The following is a 23,573-nucleotide window of genomic DNA, read 5'->3' on the forward strand; positions in this document are numbered from 1 at the left end:
GCTCAGTTCCTGTTTCTGAAACATCCTTCTCTGTGCAGCTGCCCAAGAAAGCAGGACAGTTGGAGGGGGAGACCCAGAGAAAGGGGCAGGAGGAGGGGCAGGGGAGACCCCTGGGAGAGGTGCCTGCCTGCAATTTGAGAAATGCCCTTGTGCAAAGCCAAGGCTTGAAAAGCAACCACAAAATCTGGATAGCACCAGAGACTGACAGAGAGAGGAAAAGGGTCTCAGAGTGAACCAAAAAATCCCCTCAACCCATCACACGTTTTCACAACATGAACCGTTTCCAATGCTTGCATTTATTAAAAAGAAGAAGCTAAAGCATTTTTCAGGCAAAGCAATTACGAGCTCCAATCCTGATCCCTCTTATTCATGAGTCGGGACCCACTGGCTACAGTGGGGCTTACTCATGAGTAGACAGGGAGACAAGATGGCTCCCTCTTGACTCCTTCCCAGAATCGCCTTCAGCAGCATCAAGCAAAGCGGTTTCTTCCCCAGCAGAGATGGGGGGGATTCAAGGCAGCTGCGCATCAGAGGAGAGCAGGGTGGTCTTCCTTTCACCAGGGGTCTTGCACAGGAGATCTGAAGAGAAACACACCTGTGAGAGGAGGAAACACTGTTAATGTGGGTGTTGGTGGTGGTTCTGAAAACCCCAAGCAGTGACTCCAACTGGGAGGCAGAAGAGCTCAAATTGCACACAGAGGGTCTGTTTTTCAGAGGATTGGACTAGATGACCCCATAGGTCCCTCCCAACACTAAATTTCTATTCTCCCAATGCTACATTTTTATTCTATGATTGACCTCAGGGCATTTCATGTATGCACTTGGGGGAACTTGAGAGGGACTTTGCTACCACACACACATTTTTCCTAATGGTTCTTTTTCCTTCTTGTTTTTACAAACAGCAACCACAGGGGGGGACACATTTGAGAAGATCATTGTGAGTGTGCGTTGGTGTGCATTGAACTCTTTCCACTCTTCAGTTCTGTGATTCTGTGATTCACCTTCACAGGGACATTTCACACAGGTTGCCTTTGCTATTTGAGGAGGGTCAGCGACTGAGCCCCCCTCCCTCTCATGCCAGGAAGAGCTGTTCTTTGAGCCAATGGAGGCTTTCCCTCCCAGGCTAAGGGGAGTTGTGGCTGAGGAGCCAGAGAGCTTTCATGGGGGCAGCAAGGGGGGAGGAAAGGGTCTTCCACCCTCTGTGCACAGGCTAATATTGTTCCCTCTCACAGTGGCTGTAAAGGGAATGAGAGATAGGTTGGGGGGGGGGGGCAGAGCGATGAGTCCCATGCAATTGGGGTCATGAAAAATTGACTAATTTTCGGATTCATCTAAGATTTGATTTAACTCACCTTAACGGCAACACCGAAATCGACCACACCAATAAAGGACCCTTCGGCCCCCACATTGTTCCAATACCCCCCCTTTCTTTCTACATTCCTCTTGGCACCATGGATACTGGCCTCTGGTGAAATCTGGAGGAGGAAAAAGAAGACTTTGAAGGCTCTGTGTCATCCATGTTCCTTCACTGACAGGGAATGAGAACGCTGACATAGAGAGAGAACCGATTAGAGGGGAGGGGGAAGTGGAAGGAAGCAACAGTAAGAGTATCTCTGGGCCATAGCTGTCAAGTTTTCCCTTTTCTCACGAGGAAGCCTATTCAGCATAAGAGAATTTCCCTTTAAAAAAGGGAGACCTTGACAGCTATGCTCTGGGTACAGGTAGGTAGCCATGTTGGTCTGGTGTAGTCGAAACAAAATTTTAAAATTCCTTCCAGTAGCACCTTAGAGATCAACTAGGTTTGTCATTGGTATGAGCTTTCATGTGCATGCACACTTCTTCAGATACACGAAAGCTCATACCAGTGACCAACTTAGTTGGTCTCTAAGGTGCTACTGGAAGGGATTTTTTTATTTAGTATCTCTGGGCACAGGGATCACTGAAGGTGAAAGAATGCAGCTTGTTGGCCCAGACAGTGACTCAGACCCAGGAATACCGGCAGTGTTCTCTCCAAAATATCGTAGGTTCAGGAGACTTTAAGAGAAGCTTGAAAAGGAAAGGAAGTGAAGGTGGGGTTCCTCCTGTTGGGGGGGGAGGGGGCAGAGCTTATTTTCAGCAACTGTGCTTTCTGAGGATGACGAAGATTAGCTGAGCTCTGACCTGGGGCTTTGTTATTTGGCTAATAAATCTGAAATAATTAACTGCCGGTGTCGTCTCGCTTGTGTGAGAGAGAACAAAGCCTTTACAGTCGCAGGACTGACCTTTTACACCTTCCGCAACTTCTTCCACAGTGGGCCTGCTGGCTTAGACACATGGAGGGCACCAGCAGGGCTGAAACTGGAACAGAGAGTCTGCCTACCTGTACCTTCTGCTGCCTACCTGTACCTTTAAGGACAGGATCTGAGCCAAGGTGGTAGGGTAGGCTGTGCCCGAGTCACTGGCTTCCCTGGGCGGCCACTGGCAAACTGGGAGAGAGTAGCCCCCTTGCCCAGGAAATTGGCCCGTTCTTTTACCTACCACAAAGCTGACTGTGCTGAAGTACATTTATATAGATTTGAGAACAAGAGCTTCTGTGGATCTTATAAATGAGGTAATAAGAAGAGCAAGGCTGATGGCAAAAGGGAGCCCATCCAGACCAGCATCCTCTTCTCACAGTGTCCAACCAAAAGCCCCATTTGGGAAACTCCAGGAGGACATGGGGCAAGATCCCATCTCTTTGGGAGTCACAGCAAGTGGTGTTCAGAGCCAGTTTAAAAGGAATAAAGCTGAGAGCTGTGAAGCTGCTCAGAGAAGAAGCATCTGAGAAGAAGGCCATACCTGGAGCCAGCAGCAGGAGGAGGAAGGCAAGAGAGAGGATGCAGAAGATCTTCATGGCTGGAGGTTGGTGGGAATCCTAGAGGTACCAGAAGCCAAGTGGAAGAGCAGTTGACTGGCGAAGGAGAGGTCCCTCTACTTATAGGCTGGAGGACTGATGAAATCTTGTGGGATGCCAACCGTCGTTTGCAAGATGGATGTGGCAAGCCTTAGGGGCATGTGCCAAGGACCAGCCAAAGACCACAGAATCATAGGTTCACAGAAGGGACACCAAGGATCATCAAGTCCATCCCCCTGCAATGCAGGCATCACAGCTATAGCATCCCTGACAGGCGCCCATCCAACCTCTGCTTAAAATCTTCCTGCAAAGGAGAATCAGGCACCTTCTGAAGGGCTCTGTTCCACTGTTCAACAACTCAGAAAGTGAATCTGTGGGTTAGTGTCTTGCTCTCAGTGGCATTGCATCTTTTGGTGTCCCGGGGGGGGGGGCGGCACTCTGCAGGGAGGGCCAGGGACTGAGCCCAGAGGGTGAACAAAACCCTTCCTTCTAGCCCAACTCTAGATGCCATCGCTGCTGGGCAGGCATGGGGCACCGAGGCTTCACAGGGCCATGCTGTGCTCCCTCCTCACCTGCCCACACGGGGGGAGCCTGCCCGGCCATGGCGGCTCTTGGCAGGCGCACCCCTGCCCCAACACTGGCCAGGCAGCCATTCTGTTGGCCTTCCATGCTCTTTATCATTCTCCAGATCCCTCTTTCCAAGGAAAGGCAGTCTTAACCTTCTTTTTTTATGGACAATCTTTGAGCACTCTCCTTCTCTCTCTCTCTCTCTCTCTCTCTCTCTCTCTCTCTCTCTCTCTCTCTCTCTCTCTCTCTCTCTCTCTCCCTCTCTCTCTCTCTCTCTCTCTCTGTGTGTGTGTGTGTGTGTGTGTGTGTGCGCACACATGTGTTTGTGTTGTGCTGCTTTTATGGTATTTGTGTTCCTTCATTTTAATATTGCTGCGTGGCACTGGTGTAAACTTCTGTGCATTGTTGTGAATATATAGGGGGAACTACAAGGTCAGGGCAATTCCTTTAAAATTTGAATTTGGCGAAGGGAGAGAAATATCAGTGCCAGTCATGAGATGTTGGTCTGAGCTGCATCCCCTCTAGTGATGTTTAGCAGGCAGTTGCTGGTCTTTTGCAATCTCCACAGAGATGGGCCCCATGGGATGTCTTCAGCATCCTTTCCCAAGAGCCTGAAGGGCAAACCCAGCAGTCAAGGTGGGGAAACTGTGGCCACAGGGCTAAGTCCCATTTCCCCACCTGGTCTTGCTTCAAGTGAACGGACAAGCATTGCTCCATCGGATGCCCACAGGCACCAAAGTTGTGCCAAGCAACTGCCAGATGCAGAACAGTGAACTTGGGGATTAGCCCAGATCAGAAGGTGATATTGGGGGAATGGTGGGTGGGAATGGGGAGCAGCAATGCCAAAGAGATCCCTTTCCATGCAAACAGATTCAGGGATGGAGCTGGAGAAAAGGGGCAAATAACACATTTCAGGTTCCTGCCCAGAGTTTGGTTTCCTTGAATGTGAACGGAGATATAATTTTTTTTTGAACATATAAAGAGAGCCTGATAATAAAATGGATGGGGTCACAGCATTAACACCCCCTTAGTCATCCTTCTCAGTTCTTCATGGCTTTGGATCCCTTACACAGCGAACAGGAATCTGTGTCTCCAGCCTCCAGGCTGCTTCCAGCTCAACTCTCACACACCACATGGGCTCAGGACCACAAAATCTCCAGTGGCCAGCAAAGGTCCTAGTCCTACAAAGAACGTTGTCTGACCAGCTCAGCAAACTCCTCTTTGAGGTTCGAACCCTCCCTGGGATCAGGACCCCAAGAATTGGAAGGGATGCAGGGCACCCCCTGATCCACAACAAGATGAGCAACCTTTTTGCCTAAGCCTCCAGGTGTCAACACCCCACAGGTTGTGGATGTGGAGTAGGATGCCATCTCACTTGCAAGCCAGAGGAGAGGAGAGGAGAGGAGAGGTGGCATCTGGGTTGGATTTGGGGCAGAGGTCCAGGGCTCCACTTAGCTGAATGAAGAGGAGGATCTCCAGATCCAGCAGGGCTGACTGACCACATTTTGAGGGGCTCACCTGCCTTTTTTCCTCTACTTGCTTCTTATCTGAAGCAACAACGGCTTCTGTTTGCAGACTTTAAAATATTTTGGAGCTGTCAACATTTTCTGGCTCTGGGCTCTTGAGCTAACGGAGGCATTTATTGCTAGCTGCCATAGTGGAATTCCCACCTCCTTTCGGTCAGGATCCTAAACTCCACTATGAGCGATCCAGAAAAAGCATTGGCTTGCGGGGGATATTGGAATTGAGCCCATGGTGGTATGATGGGATGGAAGCAGGGAGGGAGGGGAAGGAGAGCATCACCTGAACCAAACCTGGTGGCTTAGGTGAGTGTCACTCAGATGATGGGAAGGAGGAACTCACCTGAGGGGCCTCACCTTTTCTTGGGTGATAATGAGGCTTTGGACATCCATCAACACCCCCTTCCTTAAGAAGACAAGGATGAGGAGCTTGGCGTTCTCCAGATAATGTTGAGGACTAACAATGGTTACTCTGAGCTTGTGTGCTTGTATGTGTGACACATTGGATAGTAGAGTCTGACCCCCCAAAATCCCCCCCTCCCCACACACGTTTTCAGAACATGGACCTACGGAGATTTTTTCAATGTTTGCATTTATAACTCACCTTAACGGCAACATATTAGGCCATTTGAACAAATAAAATGCAGTCTCCCACACCATTTTTTTTTAAAAAAATAATTTTTATTAGATTTTCCAATTAAACAAAAAACAAAAACAAAAAATAACAATAATTACATCCCCTCTTGGGTTTCTCTCAATCCATTTTGCTCTGCCGAGCTGTGACTTCCTTCCCTCCCGTCATACGGCTTTATTCCTCACTCTTATCTCACAGTTCCTTTATATAAACATGGATAGATTAAGTTCGTAGGGTTTATTTCAGTCCCACAAGTGTCTTTAAACTTCTACAGTTTTTCTCCATATAGTCAATGAATTTACTCCATTCCCTTTGGAACTTTGTCTCTCCCTGGTTTCGGATCCCGCAGGTCAACTTTGCCAGTTCTGCATAGTCCATCATTTTCGTCTGCCACTCCTCAATCGTCGGTATTTCCTGTAATTTCCATTTTTGGGCTAGTAGAGTCCTCGCTGCAGTTGTGGCATACATTAATAGTCTCTGATCTCCCTTTGCTATTTCCTCTCCCATTAGTCCCAATAAAAAGGCTTCGGGTCTTTTGGGAAAGGTGTACTTAAACATCTTTTTCAACTCATTATAAATCATTTCCCAAAATCCTTTTACTTTCTTGCATGTCCACCACATATGGTAAATTTCACCATCTTTATCTTTACATTTCCAGCATGTTTTACTACTCATCCTATACACCTTAGCTAATTTTGTGACAGGTGGCCATCCCACCACTGCTCCAGTGGCCACACTCTCTTCAATAAATCCATATCCAGAATCTTGAGATGTTTCTCCTTCTCCTTTTTGCTCTATTTTGGGTGCGGACCATTCCTCGCTGTTTCCTTCCAACTGTACTCAAGGGGCACTTAGGGGAGGGACCGTCAGATGTTTGTGGACTGCATCTCCCTGTATTTCTGGCCAGTGGCCCTTCTGCCTTGTGGGTCGGGGGGCAGAGCTGGAGGACTCCCTGACACCAGGAAGTCAGCACATTGGCTCCCAGGAACAGGAGGAAGGGGACACCAGAGAGATATTTTATATTTTATTTAGGAGAGGGGAGAGAAGAATCGGTGCTTGCTGTGAGATGTTGGTCTGAGCTGTGTCTTGCCCAGTGATATTTAGCAGGCAGTTGGTGGTCTTTCGCAATCTCCACAGAGATGGGCCCCATGAGATGTCTTCAGCATCCTTTCCCAAGAGCCTGAAGGGCAAACCCAGCAGTCAAGGTGGGGAAACTGTGGCCACAGGGCTAAGTCCCATTTCCCCACCTGGTCTTGCTTCAAGTGAACGAACAAGTGTTGCTCCATCGGATGCCCACAGGCAGCAAATTTGGGTCAAGGAACTGCCAGATGCAGAACAGTGAACTTGGGAATGAGCCCAGACCAGAAGGTGATATCGGGAGACAGTGGGTGGGATTGGGGAGCAGCAACACCAAAGACATCCCTTGGCATGCAAACAGATTGATGGATGGAGCTGGAGAAAGGGGGCAAATAGCACATTTCAGGTTCCTTGAAAATATTGTTACACAGCACCCAAATTGCTGAGCATGGAGAAAACCCAGGCGTTTCGGTGTTTGCCCAGAGTTCGGTTTCCTTGAAGGTGAGCGGAGACTTTGGTGTCTTTAGGAGATATGGGTTTGTTTTGAGCATACTGTATAGAGAAAGCCTGAGCACAAAATGGATGGGGGTTACAGCATTAACACCCCCCCCCCAATCATCCTTCTCAGTTTGTCACAGCTTTGGGTCCCCTACACAGCAAACAGGAATCTGTGTCTCCAGCCTCCAGGCTGCTTCCAGCTCAGCTCTCACACTCCACGGGGGCTCAGGACCACAGAATCTCATCGATAAATCAATGGAGTCTGCGGTCTTTCCAGCTCCGGTACGACAGGGGTCCCACATTCATATTCAATCGTCTCCACACACACCACCCCGCCCCCCATCTATGTGAGCTAGCACAAGGAGAACTAGCCCATCGCCAGATGTCATGAAAAGAAATTGTGGTCTGCTGCGCCCTTACAACTGCCCTGTTTGCCCTCCCACTTGACTGCTGCTCCGTGGAAATGTTCCGCTCTGACCCGGGGGACCTGAAATCGAAGCAAAGGTGCTTGTCTTTGGGTGAGGGAGTCTCTGGAGACAGCACCTTCCTCATGACATTGCCAAGTGTGTTAATTTGGCATCACCTGATGGTTTATTTGCTGCTTGAAAGCGAAGAAGCCTCACAGGTCTTCAGCCAAAATAACCAGCCTTGACTTTTAGCCTCATTTACCTGCTTTTAATTGTCTCACTATCAAGAGGCCATTGTTGCAACAAGTCTTACAATTCTGTTTTTGAAGACAGTAACGCATTTGCAGGCATTGTTTTTAGCCCCTTTCTTCTAATTCAGTTTTGTATATGGTTATTTTCAAAAACTGTTCATACTGCCCATACCCGCAGCTACTGTTTAAGAAAATGTTAAGGTGATGGCTATGAGGTTTCAAAAAACCTTCATTTCTGAATAACATAGCTTGCTCCCAGTAATTTCTTCACTGGTCATCACAGGTATGGTTTCTGTCACAAACAGCAAGTTTATACAGATATGCTTGATAATATTAAGACCATTTCAGTTCTTCTCTGTGGGACAGCAGTTTTTAAAACCCAGTGCTCAAACTTCCCACTGCTGTATGTTTTGCCAGAAGCTGATAAGACTGCACCATGCGCAGTGACTCCCGGATCTCTAAATTTAGCTCCATTGGTTTTCAGCTGGCTTCTGACATATCTTGTTTTGAGCCAACTACTCCAAAACTGGCCAGTCTGGCCGAGGGTCTGATGACGGAAATATATCTGCAACAATGTTTGTACTGGGTCATCTTCAGAACTGCCAAATATGTCATTGGGCCAAATACAATCTCATATCTGCTACCTTGTGTATTTTCTGAAAAGGATTGTGGGGTATGTATGCAAACATTTAAATAGAATAAAGCATAAAAGTGATATTCCTAAGAAGGAACCAAACACCCTGCACTCCATACAATTATTGGCCCTGGAACAAATAACTTTCTTCACTTGCAAAGCTCCTGCTCCCGACTGCGGCTTGTTTACTTTGAGATCTGTTGCGACTGACAGCCAGAACCAACGCTTGTTTACTGGGAAAGAAGTCTAGAGGAGCTTGCTCTGCAGGTAAACCTTCCTTGGAGGTTTTCAAGCAGATCTTGCATGGCCCTCTCTTGTGGATGCTTTAGTTTAGATTCCTGCATTGTAGGGGGTTGGACTAGATGACCTGGGCTCTGTAGCCCCGCCCACGTTCCCACTTTGTGGCCCCTCCCCTCCCATGCCTTGGCCCCGCCCCTTGCCCCTCCCCCTAGTTTTGATCCTGGGTACGCCCCTGAGGCTATATCCTCTAACTTTTCCAGCTGTGCTCAGTTCCTGTTTGTGAAACATCCTTCTCTGTGCAGCTGCCCAAGGAAGCAGGACAGTTGGAGGGGGAGACACAGAGAAAGGGGCAGGAGGAGGGGCAGGGGAGACCCCTGGGAGAGGTGCCTGCCTGCAATTTGAGAAATGCCCTTGTGCAAAGCCAAGGCTTGACAAGCAACCACAGAACCTAGATAGCACCACAGACTGACAGAGAGGGCAACAGGGTTTGGAGTCTGTCCCAAAAAGTCCCCTCAACTCAGCACACATTTTCACTTAACATGGACCAACACAAGGTTTTCCAATGCTTGCCTTTATTAAAAAGAAAAAGCTAAAGCGCTTTTGCAGACAAACCAAATCCAAGCTCCAATCCTGAGCCCACTTTCTAAGGAGTCATGAGTAGACAGGCAGACAGGACGGCTCCCTCTTGACTCCTTCCCAGAATCGCCTTCAGCAGCATCAAGCAAAGCGGTTTCTTCCCCAGCAGAGATGGGGGGGGCAGTCAAGGCAGCTGTGCATCAGAGGAGAGCAGGGAGGTCTTCCTTTCACCAGAGGTCTTGCACAGGAGATCTGTAGAGAAACACGCCTGTGAGAGGAGGAAACACTGTTAATATGGGTGTTGGTGGTGGTTCTGAAAACCCAAAGCAGTGACTCCAACTTGGAGGCAGAAGAGCTCAAATTGCACACAGAGGGTCTGTTTTGCAGAGGGTTGGACTAGATGACCCCATAGATCCCTCCCAATGCTACATTTTTATTCTATGATTGTAGGAGAGACCTCTGGGCATTTGGGGGAACTTGATAGGGACTTTGCTACCCCACATACATTTTTTCTAATGTGGTTCATTTCCCTTCTTCCTCTTTTTTCATACCTGCCAAGTCTCTCACAGAGAAATCTGTGATCGGCAGCCGCGCGACACTGGAAGTTGCGTAGACGCAACTTCCAGGGTCGCTTTGCCCATCTATGGGCACCGAAAATGGCCGGCGCCAGCGCCGAAAGTCACATCTAAACATGTCCGGACATGCGTAGACGCGATGTCCGGTGCCGGTGCCGGCCATTTTCGGTGCCCATAGATGGGCAATGCTACACCAGAAGTTGCGTCTATGCACTTCCGGACATGCGTAGACACGACTTCTGGCGCCGGCGCTGGCCATTTTCTGGTGCCCATAGATGGGCAAAGCGACACCAGAAAAATGGCCGCCGACAGGAACCAAAATAAGGGAGATGAACGGGAGAGGAGCTGAAACGGGAGACCGTCGCGAAACGGTAAGTAAAAAGAGGGGGTTTCCCGGGAAATACGGGGTCCTTGGTAGCTATGCTCTTTTTGCAAACAGCAACTCCAGGAGAGGACACATTTGAGCAGATCTTTGTGAGTGTGCATTGAACTCTTTCCCTTCCAATTCTGTGATACAATAACCACCTTCACAGGGACATTTCACACAGGTTGCCTTTGCTATTTGAGGAGGGTCAGCAACTGAGCCCCCAGCCTCTCGTGCCAATGGAGGCCTTCCTTCCCAAGCTAACGGAGTTGTGGCTGAGGGGCCAGAGAGCTTTCATGGGGACAGCAAGGGGAGAAGAAAGGGTCTTCCACCCCCTGTGCACACGCTAATATTGTTTCCCCCTCACAGTGGCTGTAAAGCTTAAGAGAGAGAGTTTGGGGTGGGGTGGGGTGGGGTGGGGGGGCGGAGAGAAACTTATGCATTTGGGGTCATGAAAAATCATTGGCTAATTTTTGGGTTCAGCTAAGATTTGATTTAACTCACCTTAACGGCAACATGGATATCGACCACACATATAAAGGACCTTTCGGCCCCCACATTGTTCCAATACCCCCCCTCTCTTTCTACATTCGTCTCGGCACCAATGATATTGGGCTCTGGTGAAATCTGGAGGAGGAAAAAGAAGACTTTGAAGGCTCTGTGTCATCCATGTTCCTTCACTGACAGGGAATGAGAACGCTGACATAGAGAGAGAACCGATTAGAGGGGAGGGGGAAGTGGCAGGAAGCAACAGTAAGAGTATCTGTGGGCCATAGCTGTCAAGTTTTCCCTTTTCTCGCGAGGAAGCCTATTCAGCATAAGAGAATTTCCCTTAAAAAAAGGGAGACCTTGACAGCTATGCTCTGGGTACAGGTAGGTAGCCGTGTTGGACTGGCGTAGTCGAAACAATTTTTTTTTAAAATCCTTCCAGTAGCACCTTAGAGACCAACTAAGTTTGGCATTGGTATGAGCTTTCGTGTGCATGCACACTTCTTCATATACATGAAAGCTCATACCAGTGACAAACTTAGTTGGTCTCTAAGGTGCTACTGGAAGGAATTTTTTTTATTTAGTATCTCTGGGCACAGGGATCACTGAAGGTGAAAGAATGCAGCTTGTCGGCCCAGAGAGTGACTCAGACCCAGGAATACCGGCAGTGCTCTCTCCAAAATATCGTAGGTTCAGGAGACTTTAAGAGAAGCTTGAAAAGGAAAGGAAGTGAAGGTGGCGTTTCTCCTGTTGGGGGGGGGGAAGGGGGCAGAGCTTATTTCCAGCAACTGTGCTTTCTGAGGATGACGAAGATTAGCTGAGCTCTGACCTGGGGCTTTGTTATTTGGCTAATAAATCTGAAATAATTAACTGCCGGAGTCGTCTCGCTTGTGTGGGAGAGATCGAAGCCATTACAGTCACAGGACTGACCTTTTACACCTTCTGCAAGTTCTTCCACAGTGGCCCTGCTGGCTTAAGCACATGGAGGGCACCAGGTTGGGGAAAGCTGGTGCAGGAAGAACACAGGGCTGCCTACCTGTACCTTTAAGGACAGGATCTGAGCCAAGGTGGTAGGGAAGGCTGTGCCCAAGTCACTAGCTTCCCTGGGCGGCCACTGGCAAACTGGGAGAGAGTAGCCCCCTTGCCAAGGAAATTTGCCTGTTCTTTTACCCACCGCAAAGCTGACTGTGCTGAAGCGCATTATTACAGATTTGAAACAATAGCTTCCGTGGAACATATAAATGAGGTAATAAGAAGAACCAGACTGATGGCAAAAGGGGGCCCATCCAGACCAGCATCCTCTTCTCACAGCGTCCAACCAGAAGCCCCATTTGGGAAACTCTCCAGGAGAACATGGGGCAAGGTCCCATCTCTCTGCGAGTCACAGCAAGTGGTGTTCAGAGCCAGTTTAACATGAATAAAGCTGAAAGCTGTGAAGCTGCTCAGAGACGAAGCATCTGAGAAGAAGGCCATACCTGGAGCCAGCAGGAGGAGGAGGAAGGCGAGAGAGAGGATGCAGAAGATCTTCATGGCTGGAAATTGGTGGGATTCCTAGAGATGCCTGAAGCCAAGTGGAGGAGCAGTTGACTGGGGAAGGAGAGGTCACCCTACTTATAGGTGGATGGAGGACTGATGAAACCTTGCGGGAAACCAAATGTTTTTTGCCGGATATGTGCAAAACCACCTTTGACATAATGACCACACACCAGGCTTGTGTCACTGACTGGCAAGAGAGGGAAATGGAGTTTTTAAAAAATAGTGCCCTTGAGAATGTATTGAGATTACAAAATTTTTATATCTTGTAGGAGAGGGCTATCAGGTCTGGTGGCCACCAAGGCAATGTCTTCCCTCCACTGCTGGGGTCTTTAGCCCTCCGAACTCCACTTCTCAGAATCAGATGTGAGAGATTTGATGTTAGTCCCATGTGTGTTTCTATGTGTGTTTGCCAACCGTCGTTTGCAAGAGGGTTGTGGCAAGCCCCGAGGGGCATGTGCCAAGGACCAAAGACCATAGAATCATAGGTTCACAGAAGGGACCCCAAGGATCATCAAGTCTATCCCCCTGTGATGCAGGCATCACAGCTATAGCATCCCTGAAGGCGCCCATCCAACCTCTGCTTAAAATCTTCCTGCAATGGAGAATCCAGCAGCTTCTGAAGGGCTCTGTTCCACTGTTCAACATCTCAGAAAGTCAATCTTTTCTCTGCTCTGTCTCCCCAACTCCCTCAATTGGGTTGCTATAAATATTATTATGTGTTCTTGACCTTTGTCTCTTCCTCGCATTCCCATTTGCAATTTTAGAATGATGGTGCTCACCCCCACATCAAAACGCTCTATTTCTCTTTTTCGCCTCTTCTTTTTTTCTCCTATCTCTTCCCCCACCCCTCTTCTCTTTATCTGGAACAGAGCTTCTTTCTGGATTAAAAGCAGACATAAAGGGGTGTGGCTGTGTTTGCACGCTTATCGGATGGATGAAGAAGGAAAGCTCACCTCCGTTTTCTGGATGAAAAGAGAGATAAGGAACACTGAACTAGAACTAACGGACACTGGTTTAAACTTCTGTGTATTGCTGTGAATATATGGGGGGGAACTACAAAAAGTGGGCACCCAAAGGTGAGGGCAAGGCTTTTATATTTAAATTTGGAGAAGGGGGAGAAGTATCAGTGCCAGTCATGAGCTGTTGACCTGTAACATTTAGAAGGCAGTTGGTGGTCTTTTGCAATCTCCACAGAGATGGGCCCCATGAGATGTCTTCAGCATCCTTTCCCAAGAGCCTGAAGGGCAAACCCAGCAGGCATAGTTGGGAACCTGTGGCCACAGGGCTAAGTCCCATTTCACCACCTGGTCTTGCTTCAAGTTAACGGACAAGCGTTTCTCCATCGGATGCCCACAGGCAGCAAAGTTGGGTAAAGCAACTGCCAGATGCAGAACAGTGAACTTGGGGATTAGCCCAGATCAGAAGGTGATATTGGGGGAATGGTGGGTGGGAATGGGGAGCAGCAGTGCCAAAGATGTCCCTTTTGGTGCAAACAGATTGAGGGATGGAGCTGGAGAAAAGGGGCAAATAACACATGCGAGGATTCCTTGAAAATATTGTTACACAGCGCCCAAATTGCTGAGCATTGAGAAAACCCAGGCGTTTCAGTGTTTGCCCAGAGTTCGATTTCCTTGAAATAAAGGTCAGTGGTGGCTGTGGTGTCTTTTGGATATCTGGTGCTATTTACACATAGAGACAGGGTGAGCATAAAATGCAAGGCTTCAAAGCATTAACACACCCCCCACACCCCCACACCCCCATCCTCCTACTCACTCACAGCTTTGGATTCAGTACAGAGCAAGCCCATCTTTGTGCTTCTAGCGTCCAACCTGTTTCCAGCAAAACTCTCAAACTGACTCTGGACCACTTTACCTCCAATGCCACCTCTCCCCATATGTACCAACCTGGATGCTGAGATCAACCTCTTAGGCCCTTCTTTATGCACCTCCTCAGCGAGAGATCTGGAGAGGGGCAACACTAGGCAGCTGGTGGTTGGGGGTGGAGGAAGGCCCACCCGTTAATCTGAAAGACCCCCTCACTGATTTGCTGTTCTTGCAACCTGGCTCATTTTTTTGAGATGCTCATGAGGACACTCAACTAGCCAGCCAGAGTTGTTGCCTTACAAGAAGAAGAAAAAACATCTTGTCTGACCAGTTCAGCAACCTTCTCTCTGAGATTCTAACCCTCCGTAGATACAGGACCCAATGAATGAGAAGGAACTCAGGGCACAATCCGCAATCCACAATATGAATAACCTTTTTGCCAAACCCCCAGGGGTCAACACCCTTCAGGTTTCCCATGCGGAGCTGGATGCCACAACTCGCTTGCAAGCAAGAGGAGATATGCCATCAGGGTTGGTTTTGGGGCAGAGGTCCAGGGCTCCACTCAAGAGCACTTTTGGGTTGTACCTTTCAGATCTCTGATTCTATTCTGGGCTACTCATGCTGTTCCTCCTCTGTTTATGACTTGGAGGTGCAAGGTGAAAGGCAGAAGTTGGGTGGCTCAAAGGTCATGTCAGGAGGAGCTGAGGAGCAAGACAGTGAGGTCGAAGCTCCATGTGGAAGAAGCCCTGCCGAGGATTTCAAAACCAATGCAGGATAGATGTGGGTAGATGTGAGGGGGGAGGACGACATCAAGACCACACCCTTGTGAGACAGGTGTCTGTGGGTCAGGTGTCACCCACCTCCATTTGGGCAATGCCCTAAACAGATATTTATACTCCACTGTGAGCCATCCAGTAAAAGCCTTGGCTTGTAGAGGATATTGGGATTGAGCCTATGGCAGTGATGGCAAACCTATGACACGCGTGTCAGACGTGACACGCAGGGCCCTCACTGCTGGCACGCGCCCCATTGGCCCATTCGCGCTGTTGTTGTTTTCGCTATAGCTTGTCTCCACTGTTAAAACCCATCTTTTTGTTGTTGTTGTTGCTGGTAGCTGGAGATTGGTTTTTTAATCCATTCTGTGCTGGTTTTTTTGGCGCTTTGGCAGACTATGATTGGGTGTAACAGCGTTTGTTTTTAACCCTTTCTGTGCTGTTTTTTCTGGCGCTTTGGCAGACTATGATTGGGTGTAACAGCGTTCGTTTTTAACCCATTCTGTGCTGGTTTTTTGGTGCTTTGGCAGACTATGTCGGTGCTGCGTGTTAGTTCCAGTGAAGGTATTATTCATCATTTATTTCTGTTCTCTTCCCCCCCCCCAAAAAAAGCGCAGCAGCTTTGGGGCATCCCCCCCAAAAAAGCAAAGAAACTTTTGCACACAGACCCCCCAAAAAACCTCCAAAACTTTGGTTCGCAGCTCCCCCCCAAAAGCTCAACAACTCTGGGCACTTTGTGATAAATAAGGGGTTTTTGGTTTGGTTTGGTTTGGTTAAATAATTAGTTTTTGGTATATTAAATACAGTAATATATTACAATTAATACATTTTTGTTATTTAAACTATAAATATCATGAAATTATGGTGTTTTTTTCTTGAAGTGACACACCACCCGTGTTATGCTCAGTTTTTTTGGCGAATTTTGACACACCAAGCTCAAAAGGTTGCCCATCACTGGCCTATGGTAAGGTTACCAGACGTCCCTGTTTCGCGGGGACAGTCCCCGGATTTACAAACCAGTCCCCTGACAAAATCCATCTATTTAGTAGGAAGTTGAAAAGTGTCCCCAGATTCATTGAAAACAATCTGGTAACCTTAGCCTATGGTGCAAGGCTGAGCCCACCAAACACCCTTTTCATCCTCACCAATTGGGAGCTGGAGAAAGGGGGCAATTAGCACACACGAAGGTTCCTTATAAGGATACGAGGCACCTGAGACCAAGGTCCCAAAGGTCCACACCCTGCACTTTGCTGATGTGGATCAGGGGGCCATTTCACTTGCAAGCGGAAGAGGTCCCACAACCAGGGTAGAACTTTGCTCTTTGCATGTTCATCGGAGAAATGTTGGAGGGGGTGCAGTTATGCGACCTCTGAGCCCAAGGAGTTAAGAAATATTACACCCTTTACAAGGCATCTGAAGGCAGTCCTGCATGGGGAGGTTTTTTTTTTTTAAAAAAAAGTTTGCTCTTTTTATGTTTTTCTATATGTTGGAAGCCTGCCAGAGTGGCTGCAACAACCCGGTCCAAAGGGTGGGTTATAAGTAATAACATGATGATGATGATGATGATGATGATGATGATGATGATGATGATGATGGAACAGGACACCCCTCTTTTCACTGGAGAAATGTTAGAAGGTATGCATGCCTTGCCTAGAAGCCTGGGGGAAACCACACTGTGTGGGCCACGCTGCCCCCCAAGCTCTGCTTCCCATCCTCCCCCATCTCTTCCTTCACTGCCACCCAGGACAGAGATCAACATGCTGGGCCAACCCACTCATGAGGCAAGGTGTGGTGCTCACCTTGGGTGGCAGGATCCACAGGGGCATCAAATTCAGCCTTCCAGAAATGCATCTTGGCAACTAGGAAGTGTTGCTGATCTCCTCCCGCTTGATCCGGGTAGATTTCAACTCACCCCATCTTCCCTCAGTAGGGGTTGGGGTTGGAAAGCACTATTTTGTGGAATTAATTTTACTGCATGTAGCGCATTGAAAGAAAATATAATGAAAATGATGTATAGATGGTATCTGACACCAACTAAACTTTCAAAAATGTACAGGATGAGAAATAAGGAATGCTGGAAATGCAAAAAAAAAAAAAAAGTAGGGAGGTTTTACCACATGTGGTGGACTTGTGATAAGGTTAAGGCATATTGGGAAATGATATATAATGAGTTTAAGAAAAATTATAAGAATACATTTGTTAAAAAAAACCAGAAGCTTTCCTATTGGGGTTGGTTGGGGAAGTGATACCAAAATGTGACCAGAAATTATTTATGTATGCAACTACTGTGGCAGCGACTCTTTTAGCCCAGAAGTGGAAACCACAAGAGATACCAACGTTAGAAGAATGGCAGACGAAAATGGTGGACTATGCACACTTAGCAAAAGTGACGAGGAAGATCCGAAACCAACAGGATCAAGCTTTCCAAAGAGAGTGGAGTAAATTTATATTCATAGCTGCCAAGTACCCCGTATTTCCCGGGAAACCCCCATTTTCCTTACCGTTTCCTGGCAGTCTCCCGTTTCAGCTCCTCTCCCGTTTATCTCCCTTATTTCGGCTCCTGCCGGCCATTTTTCTGGTTCCGCTTTGCCCATCTATAGGCACCATAAATGGCCAGCGCCGGCACCGGAAGTTGCGTCTACGCACTTCCGGACATGCGTAGAAGCGACTTCCGGCGCTGGCCGTTTTCGGTGTCCATAGATGGGCAAAGTGACAACGGATGTTGCGTCTACGCAACGTCCATTGTCATGCGGCTGCCGATCCTGGATTTCTCCGCAAGAGACTTGGCAGGTATGTTTATATTACATTTAAAAGAACATTGTAGGCAACTAACAACACAAGTAGGGTTGTAAGAAGACTTGTAATGTTAAGGATATGTACCCTTGTATGCTTAAAATTTTACAAGGCAGGCTTAAGCAGTATGTGGACCGAGAACTCCCAGAAGTGCAAGCTGGATTTCGAAGGGGCAGAGGAACCAGAGACCAAATAGCAAACATGCGCTGGATTATGGAGAAAGCTAGAGAGTTCCAGAAAAACGTCTACTTCTGCTTCATTGACTATGCAAAAGCCTTTGACTGTGTTGACCACAGCAAACTATGGCAAGTTCTTAAAGAAATGGGATTGCCTGATCAAATCATCTCTCTTCTGGGAAATCTCTATGTGGGACAAGAAGCTACCATTAGAACTGGTTATGGAATAACTGACTGGTTCAAAATTGGGAAAGGAGTACGACAAGGTTGTATATTGTCTCCCTGCTTATCATGGGTGTACCCAGCATGGGGCAGGGGGGTGCAGCTGCCCCCCCTAGAAGGCCAAACCACGGGCCCGACTAGGGAAGCAAATACCCTGCACAGGCGCCCCGCTTGCTGACACGGGAGGGGAGGGGGGAGGAAACGCTGCTGGTGCCGCGACTCCGCGGCTCCTCAGCGGCGGCTCCTCCTCTCAGCCTGCCCTGCCTACATTTGCACCAATTCCCACCCACTAAAGCCTTCGCGCCTCCCAATGGAAAGCCCTGCCGGGCGGCAACCTCTCCTGCCTAAGAGTTCTGCTGGGCTGGCAAGCGAAGGAGACGCGGCTCCCTGCATTGGTTGCAGCCGATGCCGCGCTCTACCTCCCAGTAGGCTGCACTGCGATCGTTGGCGTCGCGGGCTGGGAATCGCCCCCTTCCCCCCTCCGCACCTCCCTACCCCCCCCCCTGAGTTAGGAGTTGCTACTGAGACTCCTCCTGGGCCGGGAGAGGAAGTGCACCGACAGGAGCCAGTTCAGCCTCGGTGGGCGTTTGCGCCGGATTGCCCGCGGCAGGAGTAGCCCAGTGGCAGTAACCCTTCCTCGCTGCCCCCCCACCCCCAGCAATAGGAAAGGAGCTGCCTTGGGGGCGGCACAGCTCTCCGCTCCCCCTGCGTGCATTGCCCTCTCCGGGCATTGGCTGCTGTTTCCTTCTTTGCAATGCGCCCCCCCCCCAGCCGCTCTCCATTGCTGCCCCTGCCGAGAGAGGGGCATTGAGGGCGGGGGAGCTGCTGGCACCGCCGTAGGGTCACAGCTTTGGGGGGCTCTCTCGCCTGCACTGCGCCACCCCACCTTTCCCATCTTTTGCTCCCTTGCGATGGGGAGGCGGCAGTGGCAGCTTCTTCTTCTTCTTTGAGGATCTCAGCTTGGCAGGGGGGGTCCCCAGTATCCTCCCAGGCCACGGGGGGATGGCCCCCCAGGACTAGCAGACCTCTGAGCTCCTTCCCCATCCTAGATATATAGGGTGGGAACTGGCAAGGCTTTGGGGGGACCTAGAGGAGGGAAAGCGGGGCCCAAAGGGGTTTTTTCAGGGGGGTGGCTAGCCGTAAATGGATGGGAGCGGTGTCTTCAGAGCAGGGCCATCTTAAGCATACCTGGCGCCCTGTCACCGTGGTGTGACGGATCCCTCTGGTACCCCCACCCTGCCCCGTTTCCCGGCGCGGCGGGCGCAGCTCACTGCGCGGCTGCCGCCTGGAGGGCCAGAGCCCTGCGCAATCCAGCCTGGCCATAGGGCTGGCCCTGGGGCAGGGGGTGCTGCCCGCCCCCTGTTGCGATGCCCCTGTACGCGGCGGAGGCGGCCCCAGGCACGCGCGCCTCCGGAAAGCAGCCTGAAGCCGCTGAACAGCTGAGAGGCGCGCCTGGGGCGGCCTCTGCCGCGCCTCTAAGCGGGCACACCGGCACCCCTGGTGGCCTGGCGCCCTGCGCCACCAGGCCCGGGCCTAGAGACGACCCTGCTTCAGAGCAGGGGAATTTCGTGTGAGAGAGTTTAGGGGGTTCATTTAGCGGCTGCAGCCGCCGAGTCGTCGGGCGCGCTGGCCCTGTAGCACCGCCCACATTCCCACTTTGTGCCCCCTCCCCTCCCGTGCCTTGGCCCCGCCCTTGAACAACCATGGCTTGCCCCCCCTAGTCTTGATCCTGGGTACGCCCCTGCTGCTTATTTAACTTATATGCAGAATTCATCATGTTAAAGGCTGGACTGGATGAATCCCAAAAAGGAATTAAGATTGCCAGAAGAAATATCAACAACTTCAGATATGCAGATGACACAACCTTGATGGCAGAAAGTGAGGAGGAATTAAAGAACCTTTTAATGGAGGTGAAAGAGGAGAGCGCAAAATATGGTCTGAAGCTCAACATCAAAAAAACCAAGATCATGGCCACTGGTCCCATCACCTCCTGGCAAATAGAAGGGGAAGAAATGGAGGCAGTGAGAGATTTTACTGCAGATGGTGACAGCAGTCACGAAATTTTTTAAAAATGCCTGCTTCTTGGGAGAAAAGCAATGACAAACCTAGACAACATCTTAAAAAGCAGAGACATCACCTTGCTGACAAAGATCTGTATAGTTAAAGCTATGGTTTTCCCAGCAGTGATGTATGGGCAGGAAGTTGAAGCAATTAGATGCACAAATTGTCATCTCTTCTGTCCTCCCAGTTGAACGACGTGGCCCAGGGAGAGAGGGAAAAATAGGGGAAGTGAACAACTGGCTTCGCAAATGGTGCAAACAGGAACGGTTTGGATTCCTAGATCACGGTCTGCAGTTTCTTGAAGATGGACTTCTGGCAAGTGATGGACTGCACCTCACAAAAGTTGGGAGGAATGTTTTTGCCTCGAAACTCAAAAACCTCATCAGGAGGTCTTTAAACTGACTTATGTGGGGGAGGGAGACAGTGGTCCTGAAGGTAGGAGTCTATCAAATGCTGAAGATGATCATCCGAATGTCAAGGACCAAATGGAGCAAGCAGCATGCAGACCTAGTGGTGGGACGAAAATTTCCTTAAATAAGAGACATGGGGGAATGATCAACGGTCTTCAATGTCTGTATACTAATGCACAGAGCATGGGAAATAAACAAGATGAACTTGAGCTCTTGGTACAGCAAACTAAATATGACATAATAGGCATCACTGAAACCTGGTGGGATGAGTCTCATGACTGGAATGTTGGAGGGGAGACCCAGAGAAAGGGGCAGGAGGAGGGGCAGGGGAGACCCCTGGGAGAGGTGCCTGCCTGCAATTTGAGAAATTCCATTGTGCAAAGTCATGTTTGGAAAAGCAACCAAAAAGAAAGAAAGAAAGAAAGAAAGAAAGAAAGAAAGAAAGAAAGAAAGAAAGAAAGAAAGAAAGAAAGAAAGAGTATTTGACTGACCAAAAAATCCCCTCAACCCAGCACACATTTTCACAAAATGGACCAACACAAAGTTTTCTAATGCTTGCATTTATTAAAAAGAAAAAGCTAAAGCGCTTTTGCAGGCAAACCAAATCCAAACTCCGATCCTGAGCCCACTTTCTAAGGAGTCATGAGTAGATAGGCAGACAGGACGGCTCCCTCTTGACTCCTTCCCAGCATCAAGCAAAGCGGTTTCTTCCCCAGCAGAGATGGGGGGGGTGCAGTTGAGGCAGCTGCGCATCAGAGGAGAGCAGGGAGGTCTTCCTTTCACCAGAGGTCTTGCACAGGAGATCTGTAGAGTTACCCGCCTGTGAGAGGAGGAAACACTGTTAATATGGGTGTTGGTGGTGGTTCTGAAAACCCAAAGCAGTGACTCCATCTGGGAGGCAGAAGAGCTCAAATTGCACACAGAGGGTCTGTTTTGCAGAGGGTTGGACTAGATGACCCCATAGGTCCCTCCCAATGCTACATTTTTATTCTATGATTGTAGGAGAGACCTCTGGGCATTTCATGTATGCACTTGGGGGAACTTGAGAGGGACTTTGCTACCACACACACTTTTTTCCTAATGTGGTTCTTTATCCTTCTTGTTTTTACAAACAGCAACCCCAGGAGAGGACACATTTGAGAAGATCATTGTGAGTGTGCATTGAACTCTTTCCCTTCCAACTCTACAATTCTGTGATTCTGTGATTCCACCTTCACAGGGACATTTCACTCAGCTTGCCTTTGGTATTTGAGGAGGGTCAGCGACTGAGCCCCCTCCCTCTCATGCCAGGAAGAGCTCTTCTTTGAGCCAATGGAGGCATTCCTTCCCTGGCTAAGGGGAGTTGTGGCTGAGGGGCCAGAGAGCTTTCATGGGGGCAGCAAGGGGAGAGGAAAGGGTCTTCAACCCCCTGTGGACATGCTAATATTGTTCCCCCTTACAGTGGCTGTAAAAGGAAAGAGGTGGGGTGGGGAAACAGAGTGATGAATCTCATGTATTTGGGGTCATGAGACACCATTGACTAATTTTCAAGGAAAACTAAGATTTGATTTAACTCACCTTAATGGCAACAAGCTTGCTGACCACACCGAATAAGTAGCCTTTGGGGTGGGTGGCACCTCCGTTGGCATCTCCCCCTGAGACGTCGACAATGGTGATAACAACATGTGGATTGGGCTCTTGTGAAATCTAGAGGAGGAAAAAGAAGAATCTGAAGGCTCTGTCTCACAGGACTGACCTTCTCCCCCTTCCAAAACTGCTTCCACAATGGTCCTTCTGGCTTGGACACCTGGAGGGCACCAGGTTGGGGAAAGCTGGCGCAGGAAGAATGCAGGGCTGGAGCAGAGAGTCAGTCCATTTTCCTGCCTCCCTGCACCTCCAGGACTGGGTATGAGCCAAGGTGGTAGTGAAGGAAGTAGATAGCCTTTGGCTATAGATAAGATCATCACATACCTACCCTCGCAAGAACAACTGCCAAACAGGATGAGCAGCTACAGTGGGCAAGGACACTACATACTCATCCTTGCAGGGACAACATTCCTTACAAGATAAGCAGTTACAAAGGGCCTCAGGACATGACTCAGCAGTGTGATGCAGCAGCTAAAAAAGCCAATGCAATTCTGGGCTGCATCAATAGGAGTATAGCATCTAGATCTAGGGAAGTAATAGTACCACTGTATTCTGCTCTGGTCAGACCTCAGCTGGAGTACTGTGTCCAGTTCTGGGCACTACAGTTCAAGAAGGATACTGACAAGCTGGAACGTGTCCAGAAGAGGGCAACCAAAATGGTCAAAGTCCTGGAAACACTGCCTTATGAGGAACGGCTTAGGGAGCTGGGTATGTTTAGCCTGGAGAAGAGAAGGTTAAGCGGTGATATGATAGCCATGTTCAAATATATAAAGGGATGTCATATAGAGGCGGGAGAAAGGTTGTTTTCTGCTGCTCCAGAGAAGCGGACACGGAGCAATGGATTCAAACTACAAGAAAGAAGATTCCACCTAAACATTAGGAAGAACTTCCTGACAGTAAGAGCTGTTCGGCAGTGGAATTTGCTACCAAGGAGTGTGGTGGAGTCTCCTTCTTTGGAGGTCTTTAAGCAGAGGCTTGACAGCCAACTGTCAGGAATGCTTTGATGGTGTTTCCTTCTTGGCAGGGGGTTGGACAGGATGGCCCTTGTGGTCTCTTCCAACTCTATGATTCTATGATTCTAGGACATGGGGCAAGATCCCACCTCTTGGGGAGTCACAGCAAGTGGTGTTCAGAGACCATACCTGGAACCAGCAGCATCAAGAAGAGGACGGCAAGAGAGAGGAGGCAGAAGATCTGCATGGCTGGAGGTTGGTGGGAATCCTGGAGGTACAAGAAGCCAAGTGGAAGAGCAGTTGACTGGGGAAGGAGAGGTACCTCTACTTATAGGTGCTTGGAGGCCTGTTGAAATCTTCTGGGATACCAACTGTCATTTGCAAGATGGATGTGGCAAGCCCTGAGGGGCATGTGCCAAGGACCAGCCAAAGACCACAGAATCATAGACTTAAAGAGCTTCACAATAGCCTTAAACTATTGATCCCTGCTTGATGC

The 23,573-nt window shown here is 49.1% G+C and overlaps 3 long non-coding RNA genes across 3 annotated transcripts; all 3 read right to left on the reverse strand.

Annotated features, from left to right (window-relative positions):
* Positions 1–276: 276 nt before the first annotated feature.
* On the reverse strand, positions 277–2,941 carry LOC118083237 (uncharacterized). Its single transcript, XR_004692348.3, has 3 exons — positions 2,818–2,941; positions 1,353–1,475; positions 277–595 (listed from the first exon to the last, which is right to left on the reverse strand). It is a non-coding gene; the product is annotated as an uncharacterized LOC118083237 (long non-coding RNA).
* Positions 2,942–9,255: 6,314 nt separating this feature from the next.
* On the reverse strand, positions 9,256–12,307 carry LOC118083238 (uncharacterized). The gene is made up of 3 exons (XR_004692349.3): positions 12,180–12,307; positions 10,720–10,842; positions 9,256–9,544 (listed from the first exon to the last, which is right to left on the reverse strand). It is a non-coding gene; the product is annotated as an uncharacterized LOC118083238 (long non-coding RNA).
* An 8,741-nt stretch (positions 12,308–21,048) lies between these two features.
* On the reverse strand, positions 21,049–23,366 carry LOC118083143 (uncharacterized). Its single transcript, XR_004692342.3, has 3 exons — positions 23,267–23,366; positions 22,056–22,184; positions 21,049–21,318 (listed from the first exon to the last, which is right to left on the reverse strand). It is a non-coding gene; the product is annotated as an uncharacterized LOC118083143 (long non-coding RNA).
* Between the last annotated feature and the right edge of the window lie 207 nt (positions 23,367–23,573).

Source organism: Zootoca vivipara, chromosome 3 (genome assembly GCF_965207765.1).
Source record: "Zootoca vivipara chromosome 3, rZooViv2.hap1.1, whole genome shotgun sequence".
Taxonomy (NCBI): domain Eukaryota; kingdom Metazoa; phylum Chordata; class Lepidosauria; order Squamata; family Lacertidae; genus Zootoca; species Zootoca vivipara.